This window comes from Gracilinanus agilis, chromosome 2 (assembly GCF_016433145.1).
Source record: "Gracilinanus agilis isolate LMUSP501 chromosome 2, AgileGrace, whole genome shotgun sequence".
NCBI lineage: Eukaryota > Metazoa > Chordata > Mammalia > Didelphimorphia > Didelphidae > Gracilinanus > Gracilinanus agilis.
In genome coordinates, this window is record NC_058131.1 from 219,880,673 (window position 1) to 219,904,209 (window position 23,537).

General features: G+C 37.2%; 1 pseudogene; it reads right to left on the minus strand.

Moving 5' to 3' along the window:
* Positions 1–1,462: 1,462 nt before the first annotated feature.
* The window catches only part of LOC123233497, a 59,386-nt pseudogene continuing 37,311 nt past the window's right edge, over positions 1,463–23,537 (minus strand).

Genomic DNA, 23,537 nt, shown 5'->3' on the forward strand with positions numbered 1-23,537 from the left:
AGCCTTTGAGTCTTTCAGGTAACTTGCCAGCTCCCTGTTTCTATCTAGGTGTTCCCCAAAAGCTGACTAAACAACTATCTATGACGCTCAGTAGTTAGTTTGATTTAGTTCAAAATTATTTCCAAACCCCTTTAGGATTGCTTTCAAATGGCTAAGTCCACCCCAGTGGGTCTGACCCCTGAGATAAAAACCTTAAAGTCAATATGGCAGGATTTTTAGATAAACCCTTCTGGAAAGCACAACAGGTATGATCAAATCCTTTCCTAGATATTCCCAGTCAAACAGAGTACCTCCAAAGATGATTTAGGGGTTTCTCCTTCTCCACAGTCAGGTTGAGGTAGTAAGCTCCCATGAACTGCTTTTCCTCCACTCTTCCAGACAGGAAGATCTCAAAACCTCATCCAGGAAGTCCTTGACTCTACCAGTTGTCACTTCTAAACTGTTCCTCCTCCTCCTCTGCCTGCTAAAATCCTTTCCCTTGAGTTCCTAGTATGTGCCTTAAAGGCAGCTTTCCACTTCTCTTAAATCTTATCCTAGCTTTATCCCTTTCCCATTACAATTACCACTCCCTTCCCTCTCTGAGCCAGTTATGATGAGAGTAAAGTTTAAGTATTGACCATCATCACCCTCATGCTTCCCTCCACAGAAATAGTTTTTCACACCTCTTTAGGTGAGATAATTTCCACATTCCAACTCTCCTTTCTCTTTTCTCTCAGTACAATCCTCTTTTTACCCCTTGATTTTTTGGTCTATCATAACATTTTAATCAGGTTACTTCCACATCTTCTTTCCATGTATACTCCTTCTAACTGCTTTACCACTGAAATTTTTTTAAGAATTACAAATATCCTCTTTCCATGTAAGAGTACATTGAGCTTGAACTTATTGTGTTTCCCCCCTCCAATTTTCTTCTTATTTATCTTTCTAGACTTCTCTGGGGTCTTGTGTTTAAACATAAAAGTCTGTTTAAGTCTGTTTTTTCCATTAGGAATGCTTGGAAATCTTCTATTTTATTTTTTATTTTTATTTTTGTAGATTCACTAAATTTATTTTAAAAAATCATAAAACATTTCTTACAAAAGAACATTACATTCTGCACACTGCTCTGAATGGATGCCAGGGACACATGGACTATTGATACTCTTTCTCCCCTGTCCCACCCCTCCAAAAAATTACAGTGACCACAAAGCAAGGTGTTCACAATAGTTATAGGAGCAGAAAAAATTTCTTTTTACCACCAACAATGAACACAAATAAAATTCACTCTTTCTGCTGCTGTTTCAAGATTTCAATGTTAGTTTTGAGTGCCTTCCTCGACCCCGACCCTGTTCGTAAGGAACTAAACATTATATCTGGTGAACAGTAAAGATTTCACTATACCTCAAATGCAGAACAGCTATGAAGCAGAGAAATATTGGCTTTTAAAACAGAAACAGATAAAAAAGATGCAGGATTCCTTTAGTTATTCACTAATCTTAGAAAAACTTTCTAGAATATTTCTTCCCACTATAAAAAAGAAAAAATATCTTGCATTTGAATCCTTCATCTGCAATTGCTTCACATTGTTTTGCAGTAAATACTGTGCATTCTGTATCTGGTCCTGTGTTCCTGTAATGATAATAATTCGATTCGCAGATCCTTCCAAAGGTTCACCAATTTTGATTGTTGCTCCAGATTCATGACATATTTGTTTGATTCACAGATTAACTTTGCCAATAACAGACCTAGCCAAATCTTTGGGAATAGTTACTTGTGTTGTAATAATGGGTCCACAAACATCACCATATGAGTCACAGCCCCCTGAATAGGAATAATCATATCTAGAAGCACCCATAAACTCATGGTACTCAACTTGTGGATCATAAGCCATCTGCCATTCAGAAGGACTCCATGTATATATTGCAGAGTCCTAAGTATCATCAGCACTAAAACCAACCTTGCCATCATAATGGTCACCAGGTTTTCCTCTTTTGTCATAAACCATAAGATCTCCTCCTTTAGGTGGTGGTGGTGGAGGAATTAGAAGATTTTGAGCTGCTACCATCCCTGACACTGCATCCAGGAGGAGGTGGGAATCCTCTACAAGGGCTTATGTCATCATAATCTCTTCTAGACGGGGACATAGGATGCCCACCAAGACCTGTAGGCATTCTATCAAAGCTCTTCCTCACATGAGAAATTCTACAGGGTGTCCTTGTTGATAATCAAAAATCATTGTGATACCACCATAATCATAGGTTTCATCATAGAAATTGGGATCATAAGGTTGTACATACCCTTTAATGGGAGATTCAGATATAAGATCCAATATGATCTTTATGTACTCCACAATTCTATTAGGCTTTCCACCAATAAGAACAACTCTATCAGTGGAATGAGGACTGCATTCCTGGAAAAGCTTGATAGGTGTCTGAGTGTTCTCTCAAAGTTCTTTGAGTTTAGCACCTTTGACCCTAACAATTCCTCCTGCCAGACTCTGGTGATTCAACAGTCTTAACTTGCAGTCAAAATCACTTCCTTTATAGTGTTGGTACTCTTCCAAGGCAGAGATTATTTTCTTCAGTATTTCCCCAATTGTTTCAATATTTCCACTGATACTCAATATGCTCTCAGGGCCACTGCTGTCTGGGATTGAAATCTGGCATTGTAGTCTGTATGAAGTGCTTTAATATTTTTACCTCCTTTCCCAATCACTACTTTAGCATTCTTGCTTTGAAGCAAAATGTGCAGTTCAACCATCTTGTCCGTGTTTCTAGATCTTTTAAAGGCCTGTTGCTCCTCCATATCTTCAGCAGGGCAGTTACCAAATTTCAGTACTGGGGAAAAAGTTTCTTCTGGCTGCTCAATCTCTATTTTTTCAGATTAAATGGGTAGATAATCACATGAGTCTGCCTTCTCTTCTATGCTGCCTCTGTCCCAGTTGGTCCAAACTAGATAGAGAGCAAATGTGGGCCCCACTACCCTAAAAATATACTCATTTTTCCTGGATAAGTAACTCTGGGTTGTAAATCTAGATCTAATCTTTAAGAAATGATTTTCTTCCATGAGCTTTTGAGCCTCCTTTTTCATTTGGCTAATTTCTTTCATTTTTTCTTCTCCATTTTCCCTCTTCCTCTCTTTATTGATTTTGAATGAAATTGAACTGAAATCCTTTTTGTGCTCTTCCAGAAGTATTTTTCTTTTGGATTTTGCATGTGTTTGCTTTGTTTTCACTGTCCCCTTTTGTGTCTGTGCCTTGCTTTTTAACTCCATAAAAGTTTTCTATGGTTAGTTTTTTTTGGATGTTTTCTTATTTTCCCAGCCTTTTTTTCTCGACTGTCATTTTTACTTTCATAGTAACCTTTGTTCTCTGAGAGAACAGGGCACTCTCTTAAACTTCAGTACTTCTTTGAAGCTACCATTAGCCTTATTTCTGGGTTTCTGTAAGTTTTAATTCTTCCAAGGTGGTATGATGGCCTGTGTGCTGAGAACTCTGAGAACTTCCCTCTGTTGATTTAACCACCGCCTAAGAGTGTTGATGGCTCAAATTCTAGCCTCAGCTGCCTTGGGTATGGGCTTTTGGTTTCATTCTGGGCTTGACTAGGTCAGGTACACATCACACTGCAGATGGTTCTGCCCTGGGGTTCTGCCTTGAGCTTTGGCCAGGACCAGCCAGGCTCCCAGAAGCCAGTACCCTGGGGAATGCCCCTGCTTGGGATCAGGGACCTAGTTTTTGGTCTACCAATTGACCCTAAATGGGATTTAGATCCTCAACATAAATCCAGGCTGGGTCTCCTGGTCTCAATCTGGATATATACAGATTTGGCTGAGTAGTATAGATTTCCTGGACTGGAATTCCAGACCTCACCTCAGATTTGCTTGGAACTTTAGTTGAGTGGAATTGTTGTTGGCCCAGACAGTGTCTCAGGGTCTGGTGGTAGGCTTGGGTCCAGGTTCAGAACCTGGAACAGTAGATGTGGGGTGGCAGGGCTTGCTGTTCACTTTGCCCTTATTCCTTGCTGTATCTTCCTCCTGGCTCTGCTTCCTTCTCACCGCCCCCATTGCCCCTCCCCCTCAGAGCTCTCTGTCTACCTTTCAAGTTGTTCTATGCATAAAAGCTGCTCCACTCTGTCTCCTTGTAGGTTCTTTCATTCTTGTATTCATTTTATGGCATTATTTTAAGATTGAATGGAGAGGACTCTCATGGTGATTTTGAGCTTCCCTGCTTCTACTCCACCATTTTGGCTTCACCTCTTTCTTCCATCACCCCATTTTGAAGAAGGGCACAGACTAGTCATCTTAATTTGCTGAACTCTGCTATCATGACTCTATTTGTTGGCTTCCTTCATTAGGATGTCAACTCTTCATGGGCAGGGACTGTTTTTCTTTTTGTTTGTATTTGGCTCTCCAGTGTTTATCATGATGTTTGACACGTGTAAATTATAAGTGTTTGTTGGTGACTAATTTAGTATCTTCAAAGGATCCTAGATTTAGAGGCTGGAAGGATTTTAGAGGCTACTTAATCCAATTCTTTAATTTTAAACAAAATGAAACCCAGAAAGTAGAAATGACTTGTCCAAAGTCACACAAACAGCAACAGAGCTGAAGTTGACTTAGGTACTTTGATATCAGGCCTAGTGCTCTTTCTAATGCAATATACTGCCTTATTATGACTTACTCTAATGCTGGTTATGTGTCTGGGCATGAATAGTCAGATAGTCAATAAACATCTGGCACTGTGCTAAGTGCTAGAGATATAAAAAAAGGCAAAAGACAGACAATATTAAATCAACTACAAACAATATGTTCAGAATAAATTGGAGATAATCAAAAGAGGAAAGGGACTTAGAAATAATAGTACTAAATCCTTTTGAGCTTTTATAAGTGTTTGACACTTCTGAAAGTTTTTTCATATTTTTGGGACATAAATGGAACTTTGCTTCAAAATTCCTTAAAGACAGCTTCCTTCTTTACCCTCCCTACTTTTTTTTTTTACTGAGAGGCTGCTAAATGCCTCTCTACAGTTATGCAGGTACATTAAATTGCCTTTTAACAGACAGATCTCTGCTATGAGTTCTGCAACTTTTCCTCCTTCAGGCAGAAATAGAAAGGGAGAGATATTGTACTTATGTAGTAGCAACAGTGAAGTCTTCTCATCAGCATAACCTCCCAATGACTGTCTTTTTACTACTTTGGAGAATGCTTCTATCATCCTAACTATTTTTTTTGAAGATACCTCAGGCTTGCTTCCTTTTATCTGTACATCTGCTTTGAGTATACACAGAATCAGGGAAAGGTTTTCTAATAGTTGTCATCCCTCGGAGGGTAAATATAAATTCTCAGGTCTTGGAGTTCCCAAAACAAATTATGCTACAATGTAATTCTTAAATCATATTTAAAGTGGAACATTCTATATTTTTATTTATTTCTATTTTAGCTTTAGGGGGATTCATAGAGTGGTAATAACAATTTGCATTTATATATCATTTTAAATATATTTTCTTATTTGATCCTTGCAAAAACTATAAGGCAGGTCCTATTATTATTCTCATCTTGTTTCATAGGATACTGACTGTGAGAAACTAAGTGACTTTTATGTAATTGTGAGTGACAAGATTTGAACTCAGAACTTTCTTACTCCAAATCCAGTCTTAGACCTTTTATTCCCTTTCTGAGTCTTCTGACTAACCAAAATGTCACTAATTACTTAAGGATAAAACCTGAAATTGGTATGGCTAATGTTTACATTGCTTAATCTCCTAGTAACCACCTCAGAGTTGTATAAAAAAAAGCAAACTAGAATTTTTGGAGTATTTTTATTCCCTCTTTGACCTTCAGTGGAATAGGGATGAAGAAAATAACAAAAATCTCCTATGTTCTGTCAGGAGTACAAAGAAACTGTTCTTTTGTTTGTCTTTTTTTAAAATCCTTATTTTCTATTTTAGAATCAATACTGTCTATTGGTTCTAAGGCAGAAGAGTGGTAGGGTCTTGGCAAAAGGGGTTAAGTGGCTTGCCCAGGATCACACAGCTAGGAATTGTCTGAGGTCAGATTTGAATCCAGCATCTCCTGTCTCTAGACATGGTTCTCAACCCACTGATGCATCTAGTTTTCTTCTCAATTTGGTCTTAAACTCCTCTCCTCACAAACTCTGTTACAGAGATAATGATAATAATAATAATAATAATAATAATAATAATGGAATTAAATAATATTTATGCAGTGTTTACTACTTTCCAGGCACTATGCTAAATTATAATTTCATCTGATTTTCATTCATCATATAATCTCATTTGATCTTCCCAAAAATCTATTTTTATCCCCTAATTTATAAATGAAGAAACTGAGGTAGCCAGAGGTTTAATGTCTTGTCCCAGCTCACATAGCTATTAAGAATCTGAGGCTAGTTTTGAATTTAAGCTTTTCTGACTCCAGGAGCAACACTGTAGTCACTGTGTTACCTTGTTCTCTCAAAGAAACATGGAAAACCCTCTTTTAGTTTATCATGGCTGCAAATCTAAAGCACATCAAGGAAAGCAATCATGACAGTCTTCTTCCATGTGAAAAGACATCCCTACTGCAAAAGCCTTGTGAGGTAGAGTCAGACATTTAACCTCCAATGTAGCAGGTACAGTAAACATCAAAAATGTATACAAGAGAAATCAGCAAACACTGGCAGGGTTTGTTCAATCAAAGTGCTACTGACAGTCGCAGACCTCTGGAGGGAAAATCATGTGAAGAAAACAAGATTCTTTTATTTTCTTTTTGGCACTAAGAGGGTAGGAAGTATATACAAGTGGGATGGAAAGATATGAGTAACCAACCACAGTGCCCAAATGGATATCCCTCCCAAATCAACACATTATTTTGGTATTTACTTCTAGTATAATATGGTCACAAATTTAAGCCAAAGTTTCTCTTTTCCTTTCCTCCCTCCTCACCAATCCCCTCCCAGAAAACCCAAAACAAAATAATAAAACATAAACTCTTGATATATATTAGACAGTCCTCTCAAGGGCTTTAAGTCAAACATTTAAATTTTTTATTTTGTTATCTTTCTGCTTATGTGATGTGGAGAAGGTGCAAAGAAAAGCAGAGTAGGAATCTGACTCAGTAACATCCAAGTTAGGAGGTTGTTGTCTGGATACTTTTTCTCAAGATGGCAGGCACAACTATTTTAAAATGAAGCTGAAAACAAAAGTGTAAAAATGGGCTGTGTATGTGTATCTGTGAGAAAAATGGGAGTTCTCAGAGGCTGGTGCTCATTTCCTTTTTAAACTTTATTCTCTGTCTTGATATATCTTTTTCCTGAATTTGATAAATTGGCAAGATTTGGAAGCATGTAAGCAGAGAATATTGGAGCCCAAAGGGATCTTTCTAGTCCATTGCTTTATCCCCAATCCCGCATTTTTACAGATCAAAAAAGCTGGAGTGTAGAGCAGTAGTCTTGTCCACAGGTAACAGCAAAATATGATAGAGCTAAGGCCAGCAAGTATGTTCTATGACTCCTAATGGCATGGAAATAACTAGGAATCCTAGCATCTGGTACAGTTAAATTATAGAGGGTGGTGTTTGTATGGGAGGGTTGGTTGTGATGGGATGATGTTTCCGTATATAAATCCAATAAGAGTTGATTGATCCCTTCCTTCTTTGATCAAACTTCATGGTTACATAAGGGTATAAATAGTCTCACCCACATTGGGTCAGGATCCTTTCAACTTATTGGATTTCTGAAGACCAGTAGAATAACCATATCTTATTCTGCTGATGTAACAATAAAGAGAGCCTGTAATCAATGTTTGATAGAAGGGAGAGAGAGAGAGTCTATGTGATGAGTCTCTCTTCTAGCTCTCCCCTGGGGCTAAATATACCCTGGGAAAGTTTAAGGGGGTGTCACCCCAAAACTGGGTGACCTAGATGGTTGTGCTGCCCCACAGGAGTTGGGAATGAGGCTTCCCTATAAGATGAGGTATGTGGTAACCCAATCCGATTTTGAATAAGGATGGGGTTCACACAAACCTTCCCGCATCAGTTAAATTCACAGCAGGTGGTCTGGCTTCAAGATGGAGGCAACCAGACCAAGCTGTGGTTCCCCTCTCCCTCATAGTCTCTCAGGCACTCTGGAACACTATCTGATTGATGAATGGCTTTTATTATTCACAATTGAGGGGATGAGGAAAGGGGTGAAGGGAAAAGGGATTTTTGGGGTGCCCTCTTTGCTATTCCTATGGGGTCCATCACTTAGGTGGGAAACCCAGTAGTTCCTACTTCTAAGCTTCTCCCCTCACCTCTTCTCCTGTTTCTATTTCTATTTCTATTTCTATCCTTTCCTATAATTGTAAGCTTTGACTGAAAGGAGGTCTCTCAGAAAGGTTGGGTAATGGGTGAAGGAGTCTAAGAGATTGTTCCCAAAATGGAATCTAAAAACTTATCTCACTCAGTGATTTAAGTCTTGATGGTTGAGATGCAATGAATGGCTTTGACCAGGGAATCAGGGTTTCAATTTCCAAAGAAAGATCCTCAGGGTCAGTTGGGATGTCCTCCTCCTCTCTCCTCCCAGTCCTCTGCCCGAAGACCTCTCTTCTCCTTCCTTCTTCTGAGTCTCCTCCCCAGAATTCTCTCTGGTCTCAACTTTCCGCAACTGTCTGCAACTCCCTTCTCTGGCTCCTTTTGTCCCATCCCCCTTGCACAAATCCCATCCTTATACTGACCAGGTTCTTATTACATAGCTTGCTGTATTAGGGCAAAATAATCTCCTTTTGTTAACTGTTAAATGACTTGTGAGTGTCTTATTTTGTCTCAAATTGAGCCTGAACTAACAGGGATGGTAGTATTAGGCCCTTTAAAGAGGCATTCTAAAATTTAGGGACTCTAATGGGAAATGACAGGTGTATTAGGTATTATGACATCTATGCATGGCTGAAGTAGATTGGAGACAGATTCATGGGAATTTGAGGTGTCTGAGGAATTGTGATCCCAGAGTGTTTAAAATGAAAGAGGTTAGTAGTGAAGACTGTGAGTCAAATACTGAACTTATTGAGATCTAAGAGCAATAAGGAACATAAAAAGTGGACTAATTTTTGGAGGTGTTGAGGTCATTTCAGATTTTAAAAAAGTTTTTTTACAGTTTTGTTTTACATTTCAAATATTCATAAAATTATTCTCACTTTGTGAGAAATCTCTTGTTACAATGTAAAATAGTTGAGTAAAACTAATAATACAGTGATCTCATTTAAAAGTACATGAATGGGGGACAGCTTGGTAGCTCAGTGGATTGAGAGTCAGACCTAGAGATGGGAGGTCCTAGGTTCAAACCCAGCCTCAGACACTTCCCAGCTGTGTGACCCTGGGCAAGTCACTTGACCCCCATTGCCCACCCTTACCACTCTTCCACCTAGGAGCCAATACACAGAAGTTAAGCATTTAAAAAAAGTACATGAATGATTTCACATTTCTAGAACCTCCTCAACTTCTCTATTTAGAAAAATTAACAGAAACGTATTTTTTCCTCCTTATATACTGACCTCATTAGGAAAAAAAAAACAAATTTCTCATTAAAAATATGTGGTCAGCCAAAAAAAAATTCCCTCAACTACTGCATACAAATGCATGCGTGTGTGTGTGTGTATGCATATATAATATTGTATTGTGAAGAGAATATATTCCTGTATATAAGTTTACATACACAAATTATATATATGTACACACATACTTTATTTTTGTACTCCAAAACTATCTAACAGCATGCTTTTCATCAATCATTCTCTAGAATCAGTAATAGTTATTGTATTGATCAAAGTTCATTACAGTATTTAAAGGGTTTTTTATGTTGTTATTGTATAAATTGCTCTTCTCACTTCATTCTACTTCAGTTTATGAAAGTTCCTCAACTTGTTCATTTTTATAATATTGTTGTTATTCATATGATTCTTCTCACTTTATACTACACATATCTTTTTGAGATCATCTATTTCTTCAGTTTTTACAGCACAATAATAATCTATTACATTAATATATGACAACTTGTTTAGACATCACTCAATTGATGTACTTTTCTCTTAGCTTCCATTTTTTACCACCATAATGGAGTAGTTATGAATATTTTTTTAAATAAGAGATCTTTTCCTTTTCCTTTTATATCTTTTGGTAAAGGCCTAGCATTGATATAGTTAGGTCAAATATCATGTTCTACTTAGTTACTTTTTGTATATAACTCCAAATTGCTCCCAGAATAGATTCAGATGAATGATATCAGAGGGAAGTTTGTAAATATCTTTGGTGAGAAAGAATGTACTAACTCCTTTCTCTTGGATTTGTCAGAGGGTTTTAGAGAAAGAGCAGACAATCTTGAGCAGTGTGACAATAGAAGTGGTGTCTTTGGGAGAACACTAGAATATGAGAGGTTATAAGCACGTGGATGCAAAGCTGGAATGGCCCATGGATGCCATCATGTTTTCCATCATTTATTAAAATATTACTTTGTGCCAGGCACTGGCATAAATGAGCTAATCTTTTAAAAATGCTTAACACAGAGTCTGGTACATAAAAGGTGCTAGATTAGTGCTTATTCCTTTCTTTCTCTCCTTTGTTTCTTTCCCCTCCTGCTCTGTTCTAAGAGCTAGAGATTCAGTGACAAAAATAAAAGTCCTTCCCATCGAGGAGTATATATTCTAAAAGGGAGACATATATAAAGATGTGTAGAACATATACAAAATTTAAAAAGTGCAATTTTGTGTGGAAAGGCCTTAGAAGCTGGGAATAGGTTGATGTAGAAGGTGACAAACGAATTGAGTCAATTTTAATATCCTCATTTTAGAGATGAGGAAAAATAACTTGTAACTACTAAAAGACTTCAGCTTGGGTCCTTTAAGTCTAAATTCAACAATTATTCCACCACCTCATAGTAATGGAGGCTTCCAGAAGATGAATTAGAAAAGGAAGACAGAGGAATGGGATGGGGAGAAGGGAGGTGAGGGTCTAGAAAATTGATGCTGGTGTTTTCAACCTTGGATGTTGATTTACTAGTTCACCTAGTCTTGTTCCACACTTGTTCAAGTTGCTTCAATTGTGTAGATACCCAAGTTGGAAAGGATGTGTGTGGGGCAGACCTATGGAAGACAGCAGAGAGAGACCTTATGACATTTGTCCTTGAATAGAGCAGGACAGTCATGTCCAGTATGTATTGGTGTAAGAGGGAGAAGTGGACACCAAAAAGGAGAAATCATGTGCCATCTTACATTGATATCTTGGTAAGAATTCCAACTACTCTGCTAGTTTCAGTTTTATCTAGTGCAGTGCTCCTTTTACTACATTTCTGAATTAATAGGCTTTCTTTTTCACCTGATCTTATTTTACCAGTATACCTGCAATGATAATAAGATGAAATCATTTCAATCTTAGTTTTTATCCCTTGTGGTTCCTGTTTTTAGTTTCTTCTTTCACTTATAGTTCTATTCCTTCTCTTGGTTATATCTTCCATTGTTTACTCTAGCAGTACTTCCAAAGACTTTTTAGGAATCATTTTATAGTTTTCAATTATTGCCTTGTTTCTGTTTTTTTCTCCACACACTTGCTATTTGTGTTTTTTCTTACCTCCAAGACTTTGAATCTCTCTAGCAGTTGGCAAGACTCTAATATTCTATCTTTCTCATATAAATATTATCAAAGGGGTCACTTGTATTTAATGTTTGGGAAGAAAAAGATGGATAAAATAGAGGCTACATCTTTCCTGTCATCTCCTTCTCTCAAAGAAAAGTCTGCTGTTTCTCCAGAAGTATCTGCCGATTAATTCCCTCTGTTTGTTCTAACTACTTCAACTCAGCTTTGTTATAAAAATCAATGTTATCCTCCTCTCTGGAAAATTTATTTCACAAGTGGAATTTAGTGAATTCTTACCAGCCAAAGAAGTAGATAGGGATATAGGAAAGGGGTAAGAATAAAAGAGGAGAGAGTACCATTGCATAAGTCATATTTCCTCTGTAAAGTTTTGATTTGAGATAGACACATTGTATAAGAAAGTTAAAATGTTACTTGGCATTTTAACCCATTTTAGTAGAACATCTAATTATCATAGAGCTCAAAGAATTTCAGATAAGTGATTAATTATAACAATTTTTTAAGAAATTGAAAAATGTATTCCCTACATGGCAGATATTCTCAAAGTGTGATCAGCAAAGGTTGTCTAGGGGCTGGTCTCTTATAATACTAATGGCTATGCTTTTTTTTCTGGCACAAATGAATAATTTAGTTATAATATCCTTTAATGAGGTTTCATAAAAAAAAGTACCAGTCTGCACATTGATTCTTCTAGGGCACTATATATAATCAGAAGTGGAAGTGACTGGTCTAGGAATCTTCCTGTGCCTTTCGCCTTATTGATGTCATCTGTCACTGATACATTGGAGAATTATTGTTTAAAGGAATCCACTTAGTAAAACTGGGGGCACTCTGGACTCATGGATATAGGAAAGATTATTCCTTCTTCCCATTTCTGATAGCTGTCTTCCCATTTCTTCAAACCCATCTTATTAAGTTTGTTATTAGATTAATGAAACTTTAAATAAAACATTGCCGTGATTACATTCTATTTAGTTGATAGATATCATCAAATGCTGACTAGTTATTGGTAGAGTTAAGAATATATTAATAATTTTGTGTGATCAAACATTTTGTGGGTATTTGAGGAGTTTATGTCCATGACTTCATTGGTATAAGGAAATACTGATGTGGAAACCTCTATCAGTTTAGATCAGTAACTGGAGTAAGTTATTGCCTTGGAGAATTAGCATGAGGAAAAAATAATTTAACTTATTTGCCAATGGTTACATAGTTATTACATATTATGATAGGAATTAAACACTGGTCTTCTTGACTCCAAGGATGGCCCTCTATCCACTGCAACATGCTGCCTTGAAACTTTTTTTCTGGGGGGAGTAGGGAGTTACTGAAATTATTTTTCAATAATTTACTATAATTTTTATAATAATAATTTTGATTAACATTTGATCAACAGAATCTTGTCAGTAGGGAAGAACTATAATGGGGTCAATGTCTAGTAATTCTAAGGTGAGAAACTTTAGACAAAGGAGAAATGCTCAGTTTGAGTTTGCTGATCAGCTTAGCTTGGCTAATAATGGGAGTCAAGGAGTGAGACCACTTGGGGAGAAGTTTTAGAATCAAAGTATATGTAGTAACTAACCAAAGAGTCTGGTGGCCCATCTGTGAAGTCAAGATTAGATGAACCAGTCAACAGATTGAGCTTTTAGACTCTACATCAGGGGGATAACTGGAAAGGAGATATGACTGGGTAAGAAACTGAATAGCCTTTAAAGGGGTCACAACATGGAGACCACTAAATAGAAGGAAGGAAATGAAACCTTTGGAGAGGTAGCTTTGGGGTTTAGATGAGAAAGAATTGCTTCCTTCTGGGAGTTTTGGAGTAGAGTTGCTTAAGTTTTTTCAGGCCTTTGCCAATGGATTGAAGTTAATTTATCCAGAAATGCTGTTTTTATATTGTGCCCAACCGATATTTATGTTGTTATTTAGAGAGATATTTTATGTGGCTAAGTCATCTGAAGGCACTCAGTGCCCTAAGTTACAGCTTAACTAACTGTGCTAGTGGGAGCAGGGGCCCCAAAAGCTTTGGGTCCCTAGTCCTTTTTAGCTCCTCCATGCATTCAAGAATAGAGCCTGCATTATTCTTTTTTATTCCCTCTCCAAATTTTCATGTACTTTAAGGGTATGATTTAATTTTATTGAAATTCATAATTCAATTGGCTCATTGTATTAGTCCCAATTCCACAGAATCTTAATCCCCTCTCCAACTTCTCATGACTCAGAAGGATCACTCACTTACACACAGTACATTTATTGAACAAAATTGAAAGTGAAAAGTATAGCATTAAAATGTAGTATGGTTTGAGTAAATCAAAGCCACTTGTTTCAGCCTGAATTTTACAACTTATACTTCTCTCTTACTGTGTCCTGTTGATTCAGAGGCAGAAGAAGAGAAACAGAAACAGAAAGAGAGAGACACACACACACAGAGTAAGCCTGTACCCATAAGTAGAGTGAGATGCAGTGCACTGTGTCATCATCTATTATCAGTTCACACTGGGACTCAAGATGTCTCTTGAGATCTATCTGTTTACATTAGTCAAACCCTCTATCTCCTTTCCTTGGTACCCATGAAAAATGATACCTAGTGATTGAAGCAGAAACTCTTTCAGACAGAAGTTATTTGGAGATAATAATGATGCTGGTTAGTATAGATTTCCAAATCACTCACAATACTGAGGACTGAAAATGCAATGCATATTCCAATGGTCTATGAACTGTAGCATTGACTAGTCAGTTCCATGGCTTTGAAACAAAACTTGGTTATTGAAGCCTAGACCAAGAGAGAATAAATTAGAAAGGAGGAGATAGTGACTAATGATTAGATCCAGAATTAACTCTAAACACCTTTGAAAAGAATTTAATTGATTTCTTGGTTTGTTATCCTCTCAACTCTTTTTGTACATTCCTTTATATTATTATCAAGATGAATTCCTTCTAAATCATTGGCAAGTTGGTGTTCTCTTTTCTAGGGAGTAACAGATTAGGCCTGGAAGGAACTTTAGAAGCTATCATGTCTAATCCTCTCATTTTACATACGAAGTACCTAGGCCTAGGGAGGGGAAATGATTTGACCAAAGTCACACAGAGGTAATCAGTGGAAGAGTCACTTCAAACAAGGCATCTGTCATAATTCCTGTGGTCTTTTCCCTATAGAGAATGTAGGTAAGACACAAGGAATGCTGCTCAACTCAGGAAAATGGTGGTAAGTAGAAACCTGAGATTTCCGGAGGAAAAGGAACATACCAACAATGCAGTTATAAGTTGTAGGAGACCTTTTATCTCAGGATATCATCTTACCTCAGAGAAGGAAATAGAAGATCAAGTGATTTCTGTACCTTTTCTGACCTTTTTCTTTTCCTCCATGAAAAAGTTTCTGTTTTTCAAGTGTGATTCCTTATTCATGTTCTTTCTATTTATCACTAACAATTATGTGTTATTCTGTTTTTAAGCACTGAGCACATTAACACCTACCTTTTATGATTCTTGCATACCATTCCTTTGAGGATAATGGTAAATGTTCCCATGGCTGAGGGAAATTAAGAGGAAATTAGAGTGGTAAGGTCAGATAGCAGCTTTTTAAAAGTATAAAGCCAATGAAAGATAATGTGAGTTAGTTTCTGAAGTTGACATGTGTGCCACAATTCTATCTATCGTGTTAACTTTGGCTAAGGATTCTTTGTTCTCTGTGCTGAGACAAATTTTCTTAAGTGGCACAATCATAGTATTGTTTATTTCTTTATAGGTTTAAGTGTTCAGAACCTGATCTCATAGTTCTATTTCACTGTCTTTCCTCAAAATACTTTTCAAATAAACAATGAATAGAAAACAAAAATCAAAATATAGCACCCTTCCCACCAAAACAAACAAACAAATAAACAAACAAGCTGAAGGGCAAGAGAATTTCACCTAAAGGACTACTAACAACTTCAGTCTTATATTTATATGACCTTTGAGGTCCCCTTTAGCACTAAATCTACAGTCCTATGATTCTATGTCTTTCAAAAATATCTCTTGTAAGATAACACATTTAGTTCAAGAATGGTTACTTGCCCAGGCAGGCAGACAAAGATCAAGACTCCAGAGATAGAAGGCTTGCAAAAGATGAACCTGGGAAGTCATTGCACAGTGTATTTTTAGTGTTATTAAAATTCTCTATTGGAAGTTCTTGGGTTCATATCTGGCCTCAGATATTTCCTAGTTTTATGACCCTGGGTAAGTCATTTAACCCAAATTGCCTAACCCTTATCACTCTTCTGTCTTGTGGAACCAATACATGGTATTCATTCTAAGATAGAAAGTTAGGATTTATTTTTTAAAAAATTCATTATGGCAGTGTAGGAAAGAAGGAAATAAGTATCTACTAAGTACCTTCTGTGTTCCAGGCACTGTGCTATTTGCTTTGTAATATTATTTCATTTGATCCTCACAATAGTCCTCAGAAGTAGTGCTATCATTATGTCCATCATAAGATGGAAACTGAGGCAGAGAGTGGTTAAGGAACTTGTCCATGGTCATGTGGTTAGTGTCTGAGACTGGATTCGAACTTGGGTCTTCCTGATTTCAGGCCTAACACTATCCACTGTACCACTCTACTATCTCCATTGTCAGTTATTATCCTATCCCAGGAGTACTTAGCACAAAAAACGTTAAGAATAGGAGTACATGGATTGATTTCAGGGTGGCTCTGTGACCTTGAATGAGAAAAATTATATTTTTATTTTCATTAACCTCTAGATGAAATTAAGTATTTCTTTCACACAATAACGGTTAACAACCCCTGTTTTTATGATCCCATTAAGATTCCATACTTTCACTTCAGTGAAATTCTTTGCAGTTGTTGGAGTTATCAACTTGCTAAAGAGTATTTGTTCATTTTGTTGAGAGTCATCACTAGGTCTCTTTCTTGCTTTAGGAAAATGCAAAATGCATTTTTGAGACCAAACTAAAGTCAGAGAAGGGATGACACCAGCTCCCATCATCTACCTCATTTTATTCTTTCTGTTAATCTCAGTGATTCCCAAAGTGGGCACTACTGCCCCCTGGTGGGTACTTCAGCCATCTAGGAGGGAAGTGATGGCCACAAGTGCATTTATCTTTCCTATTAATTGCTATTAAAATTAAAAAATTAATTTCCAGGGGGCTAAGTAATATTTTTTCTGGAAAGGGGGCAGTAGGCCAAAAAAGTTTGGGAACCACTGATCTAAATACTATGTAGCCTGTGAGTTTGCTTAAAGCAAATATTTGTTTTGAAACCAATGATAGACAATGAAATACAATTTTTTTTCAGATTATCTAAACTTTCAAGTTCCCCTCATCCAGTTATGAATTTTAAATGATCTTTATTCATATTTGGACTCATGTGCCCATGTTGAATGAAGGGGCCATTTTTGATTGTTTCATTTTTCCACTTTCTATGAGGCACAGATGATATGGCATAGAGTACCTTTGACATAGACATGGTAACAGAAGTGTTAGGAACTGATGGGGTCACTAAGAAAGCATAAAGAGAAAAAAAGAGGATTTAGGACAGAGCCTTTGGGTGTACTTACATTTGTTGGATTTGACATGGCTGATGAATTAGCAAGGGAGACTAAGGAGCTGAAGTGTGCCAGAGAGGGTAGATTCCTCATTCCAGAATCAATGAATATCTATATTTATTTTTATTTTTTTATTTTTTTAAACCCTTAACTTCTGTGCATTGGCTCCTAGATAGAAGAGTGGTAAGGGTAGGCAATGGGGGGTCAAGTGACTTGCCCAGGGTCACATAGCTGGGAAGTGTCTGAGGCCAGATTTGAACCCAGAATCTCCCATCTCTAGGCCTGTCTCTCAATCCACTGAGCTACCCAGCTGCCCCTGAATATCTATATTTAAACTCAAGAGGCAGATAATTGCTGATATATTGGAAATGAAGTTGGTGGATGGGATGGGGCAATGATAACTAACAATAGAGAAAAGGCTTCATTCTTATTTTGCATGTTTTCTCTGCCAAGAGAAATGACATTTGCTTTGGAAATCAGTCAACCAAAATATCCGAGGGAATTTATATCCAACTTAGGTAAGGAGAGAGTAAGACAGTATCTAGTTGCTCTTGAGGAATTCAAGTCATATTCTGGTGGGAAAATAGAGAAATGTGGACTAGATAGTAAGATTTAGGCATACATATATTCAAAAATTCAGCAATATCTGGGGAATTTTCACTCTTGCACACCTCTGCTCTTTAGTCTCCTTTGCTGATTCATTATTCATTTCAAGTCCCTAATTGTGGTTGCATTAAAAGACTTTGTTCTAGATTGCCTTCTCTTTTCTCTTTATACTCTTTAGTGACCTCAACTCTCACAGCTTTAGTGATTATCTCTTTGTGAATAATCCCCATATCTACATATCCAGTCATAGCCCTCTCCTGAGATTCAGTCTAGCATTAAAAACTACTTTTTGAATATTTCAGACTAGATTCCTATAGATCTCTTAAACTCAACAGGCAGAAAAAACACTTGATATCTTTCTCTCAGAGACACTGTACTTCCAGACCAGACTTCCTTACTGTTGTTGGCAGTATCATCTTCCAGTCACCCAGGTTTGCAGCCTTAGTGTCAGCCTCGATTTCTCTCTGTCACTTACAATGATATCTAATCAGTTGCCAAATCTGTCATTTCTACTTTCATATTAGAATGCAAAATCCTTGAAAGTGTAAGGGCTAAAATTAATGGTTTGACTAAAATATGAGAGAATATGGTCTCCGAAATTATAACTCAAGTCAAAATGTCTTTTAAGCAGCTTTATTTACAAAATTTAGGGAAAGAGAAAGGCAGAGAAATGTGAAAGAGGGCAGAGTGAGAAGTCTGGTTTATCACTCTAAATATTTGCTCTGGCCCTTGGCTTTACTCCAGTAGGGCTCCAGAAGCCCTAGCTGGAGGGCCCAGAGGTAAATTAAGCAAGGGTTTCACCCACGTGGCCTTCTCTGAGAGGGAGGCCTATCTGATGTTATTCTCTCTGGAAGTCAGGAAAAGAAGGTCAGCTTTTTCCAGTCACCAATCCAAAGTCCAAGGGGAGAAAATCCCAGAGCAGTTCTACCAAATGCTAGAGTCCCATGTCCATGCTGAAGAAGATGATCCTCCACCAGCCTCCACAGCCTTGACAAAGCTTAAAGATAGCCTCATAGGAAGTTGCATTCACTTTTAAATACCCTTCTTTTCATAACTTCCTGTGCCTTCCTCCACTTTATAGGGACCAATTGCAGTTTATAACTTTGCTTAATCATTTCTGAGTTGTCACCTACTTTAACATGTGGTTTGCAGACCTCTCCCACTTAGGTATTAAGTAGGGCATCTGGTGATTAAATTTAAAAGTAGGTGAGGGGAGAGTTAAGTCCATCTTCACAAAAGTAAGAATTATGTGTTATCTGAAGTAGCAAGGCACTCTGAAGGAGAGACAGTTGGCAACATGAAGTCAAACAGTCTCCAATATGTCAACCACTATATCCTTTTAGACACAGATCAGAATCTGGAGCTCCATAGCATAGCAGATTTCCAGCCCAATACTACAATCCTTGATTGCTTCTCAGCACCCATAGCAATCACAATAGGAATCAACCTTTGTGGATTTGTGACTTAACAACTGCTTTTCCAGGTGCTGAAGGTCCTCCACCTTAGCAACCATAGATATTTAAGGAACAAGAAAGAATTTCTAGGCATCAAAGTCCATGGTACAGTCACATTTCTAAAAATAAGCTTATAGTTTTATTGATAGAATCAGTATTAAAGAAGATGCACTATCATGCCTTTCTCTTGTACCCTAAGAATCACTGGACTTTCCATCTGACTTTTATCTGAAATTTCATATATGTTATCTCTCCCATTGGAATTTAAACTTTAGAACAAGGACTACCTTGCTTCTCCATTTGTATCCCCAGCATTTAGTACAATGCTTTATCCCCAGTAAATGCTTTAATAAATGTTTTTAATTAATTAATCAATTCATTCATTCATTCATTCATAGTGTGGAGGAATGATATCAGGACTCAGTGAGATAAGAAGGAGAAATAATCAGTTACTCAGGGTGAGAGAAGGGGAATTTTTCTACTGATACTCTTGTTTATTTTCCTGGAAACTATAGTGCAAGGGCATTAGCTCTGAGGGCAATGGGAAGACTGGTGTTAAAGACTCAATATAATTTTCTAGAAGTAATCTGGTCAGGAAAGAATGTAGAAAGATTATTATTTTATTCCTGGAAGTTATACCTTTAAAAATGTGTTGGCTCACACAACACATTATTTACTTGCAATCCACTAGAACCCCAGGTTATCTTCAGATATATGATTGCCTAACCATGTCTCTGTATTTTGTACTTGTGAAGTTGATGATAGTGAATTGGTAAAGAAAACTCGAGGAACAGGTAAAATAAAACCAGATAGAACATTTTTCCAAAATCCAGAAAGGAGTATATTTGGAGAGAAAGGTGGTCAACATTATTGAATGCCACATTCTTAAGGAAGCTGAGGACTGAGAATAAGCCATATGATTTGATCAGGAGATTATCAGTAGAGAGAGGAGAGAGGAGCTTCAAGTAAAACCTGAAGTTTTGAAGAATATTAGAAAGAGAGTGAAATAAATGTAGCTACCCTATAGATTAAAAAAAAGAATTTGGCTGAGAAAGAGAGGGGATATATAGGGCAATATTTAATAGGTGTGAGAATATATTGTGAAGTTTTATTGAAGATTAAAGAGATTTGGGATGGTTTATAGTTAATAAAAAGAATAAATGAGGAAAAGACTGATGATAGAGGGTGTTAGTGATAGAGGGAATGGTATCAAGTGTGTAATAGAGAGGGGTAAGATTTGGTTAGAGGGTCTAGCTCTTTGTTAGAGACTAAAGTAAAAGAGAAAAAGTGGGAGCGATGGTGTTAGGGAGTTGAGAGATTTTGAGGAATGAGTATGAGTAAATAGGATGAGAGAAGAGAGAATTCTCTTCAAATAGTCTTGATTCCCCCCTCCTTGTAATGTGTAAGGCAAGGACATCAGCTCAGAAGGAACTGGGAATAGTGATTTTGGAGGCTAGAGTATAGAAGAGAAAGCTTGAAATGACGTTTGTGAAAAGCAGGATAGAGAATCAATTAGGGAATGTAAGAATTATTTTGAGGAAGTGATAGCCCACCCAGTTCAACAGTGTGCCACAAGTATGTGTGTTGGATTTTTAAAATGTCACATTTTTTTCATGTCCTCTGAATTCCTGGTAAAAGTACTTGTTTATTTTCGGGTCTATGAAACTGATCCACCGAAATAAAAGTGGAGGTACCCCAGGTATTTAGATGGTCACTTTTCTGTTTCAGAAATTATCTAGTTATGTTTGGCCTGAGTTAAATTTTCAATTATTTAAATAGCTCATTGTGGGGAGGAGAGGTGAATAAAGGGAAGCATGGGCAATGAGGACAATGATAGAAGAGAATGAATTGGGGACTGAGGTTAGAGTGAAGGGAGACGACATAGGCAGATATGAAGATGGTATAGCCCTCTTTCCCTTACCCCCAAATCCCTGGCATAATCTTAAGTTTGTTGAACCATTTATAAACTGGGTTTAACCTTGATATAAGTCCCAGAATTTCTCAAGGAAAGCAGGCATACTAATTTATAATCTGAGCTGAATACAGAACAAGTTTGAGGGTGATTATGGCCTGCAACACATACTGCTGTAATATAAAGCATGTCAATGCTATAGAAGCCATGGGGGTAGTTTTAGAATTAAAGAGTAGCAGAAATTGAATGGAGTTTAGATAGCATCTGTTCTGTTGGATCAACAAAGACACATTTGAGTTATACAATAGACTGCTTGATATCTTCAGATAAAAAAATCATTGGAAATTTTCTTTAACTACATTCATTTTAGTAATTTACAGTAGGTGCGGGTCTCTCTAGCAATTAAATGTCCCCTCATATAAATGCAGAGTGATACAGAATCTTTTATATTTTTAATCAATCTCCTTCTGGGGTTAGTCTGCCCTCTAGCTTTGTTTAATTTGCAAATTGATCAATATTGAATTAACGGTTTTCACAAGGTTATTAATGACTATTTCCTTCACTAGGACTTGCCTCTTTGGATCTCATCTTGATGCAGTCCTACCCCTTTGCCTCCCTGGGAGGGCACTAAGAATCATAAAGGAAGAGTTTCTTTCTGTGCATGCTGACAAGTTTTTTTCTTGTTTTTATATAATTGCTCTTGCAAAGAAATTGTCCTTGATTTTCAGCAGAAACATGTTCATTTTACTTGTGGGTTGGCAAGCATCATTAATGAATAAACAGGGATCTTTTAACAGAAGAGAGCTAGTGGTTTGGTTGTTGGGTCTACCCCTTCTACAAAAGCAGAAGAGGGAAATATATTCTTATACTTGGTCAGAGCAGCTGCTATCAAGATTAATCATAATGAAACGGAGATGAATGATTCTATTCATTTCGAAGGAAATATTAATACCTTTACTTCCAAATTTATCATCTTTTATGAGGTAGGTCAGATCTAAGAGGTGCTAAAGGAATGATTATTTTAGTTTGCACCACATTTACCTCATGTAAACTTGGGGGTGGAAATTAGGACCTCTTAAAAATATGAGAGAATTGACTTCACAGGATTTTGTGGTTATGAGCCAAATACAGACATATGCATAAATAGTTCTTCATGTTTTTCAGAGAAAGATAGCTTGGCTTTTTTTGCTAACTTAAGACAGATTGTTTTCCATCTTTTCTGAGGATAGAATAAGAGGAAGTATAGTTAAATTGCAGTAGAATAGATTTTGCTTTGATTAAAAAAAACTGTTCCTTGATGAGTATGATTTCTTTTGGAGGTTGTGAACTATCTCTAGAGCAACGGGTTTTTTACTGGTCTGGGAATTACTGATAGTCCAAAAGACTTCTCCAGATGATCTGTGGGCTGGTATCTTTTGGAGAAATGTCAATAATTTGAAATTCTTCTTTATTTTCAGCAAGTCCTTGAAAGGCTGTCATGAGGAAGAGAGATTAGATTCATTCTATTCGGCTTCAGAGGGCAAAATTATGAAGAATGGATGAAAGTTTCAAATAAATGATTTTATGCTTAATGATAGGAAAAGAAAACAATTAGAATTATCTGAAATTGGTTTCCTTTGGGGATAGGAAAGCTTCCTCTCATTGGGGGCATCTTCAAAATTATGTTCCGTGATGACTCGTAGTGCATTTTGTTCAATGCATATGTTTTAGAATATAGGATGGGCTAAAATAAGGATTCTTACCCAGAGGACTATGAATGTAAAAAAACTGAACATTATAATGACTACATCTGAATATAGTTGTTTTGGGGATTTCTGAGGGTGGATCCAAGATGATGGAGTAGAGAAGCACTCAGTTGAGCTCTCCCAATATTCTCCTCTAAACAACTTTGAAATAACACCTCAAATTGATTTCTAGAGTGGCAAAGTTAACAAATGTTGAAAGTGAGAAATTCTTCCAGCCCAAGACATAGGAGGTCAAGAAAAGCTATCTGTTGATACGGGAAGGAAAATGGACTAGAGTCCATGCGAATGAAAGACCAGTAGTGGAACCAGGTAGTAGAGACAGAAGTGACAGCACACAAGGACCTCCAAAGCCAGAGATAGTAAAGAAACCTATCAGCTGGTCAGAAAATACTACAGGGCACCCCTGTGCTAGCACTGGATACAGGACTTAATGTTATTTGGCAACTCCATTGCTGTTCCTACTTTTGGGTCATAGTTCAAGGGAAGAAAAAGTCACCTTGGGTTAAAAGGGAATGGAGGGAGTAGCTGTGTGGCTCATTGGATTGAGAGTCAGGCCCAGAGATGGGAGGTCCTGGGTTCAAATCTGAACTCAGACACTTCCTAGCTGTGTGACCCTGGGCAAGTCACTTAACTCCCATTGCCTAACCCTCTTTTGCCCTAGAACTAATACCCAGTATTGATTCTA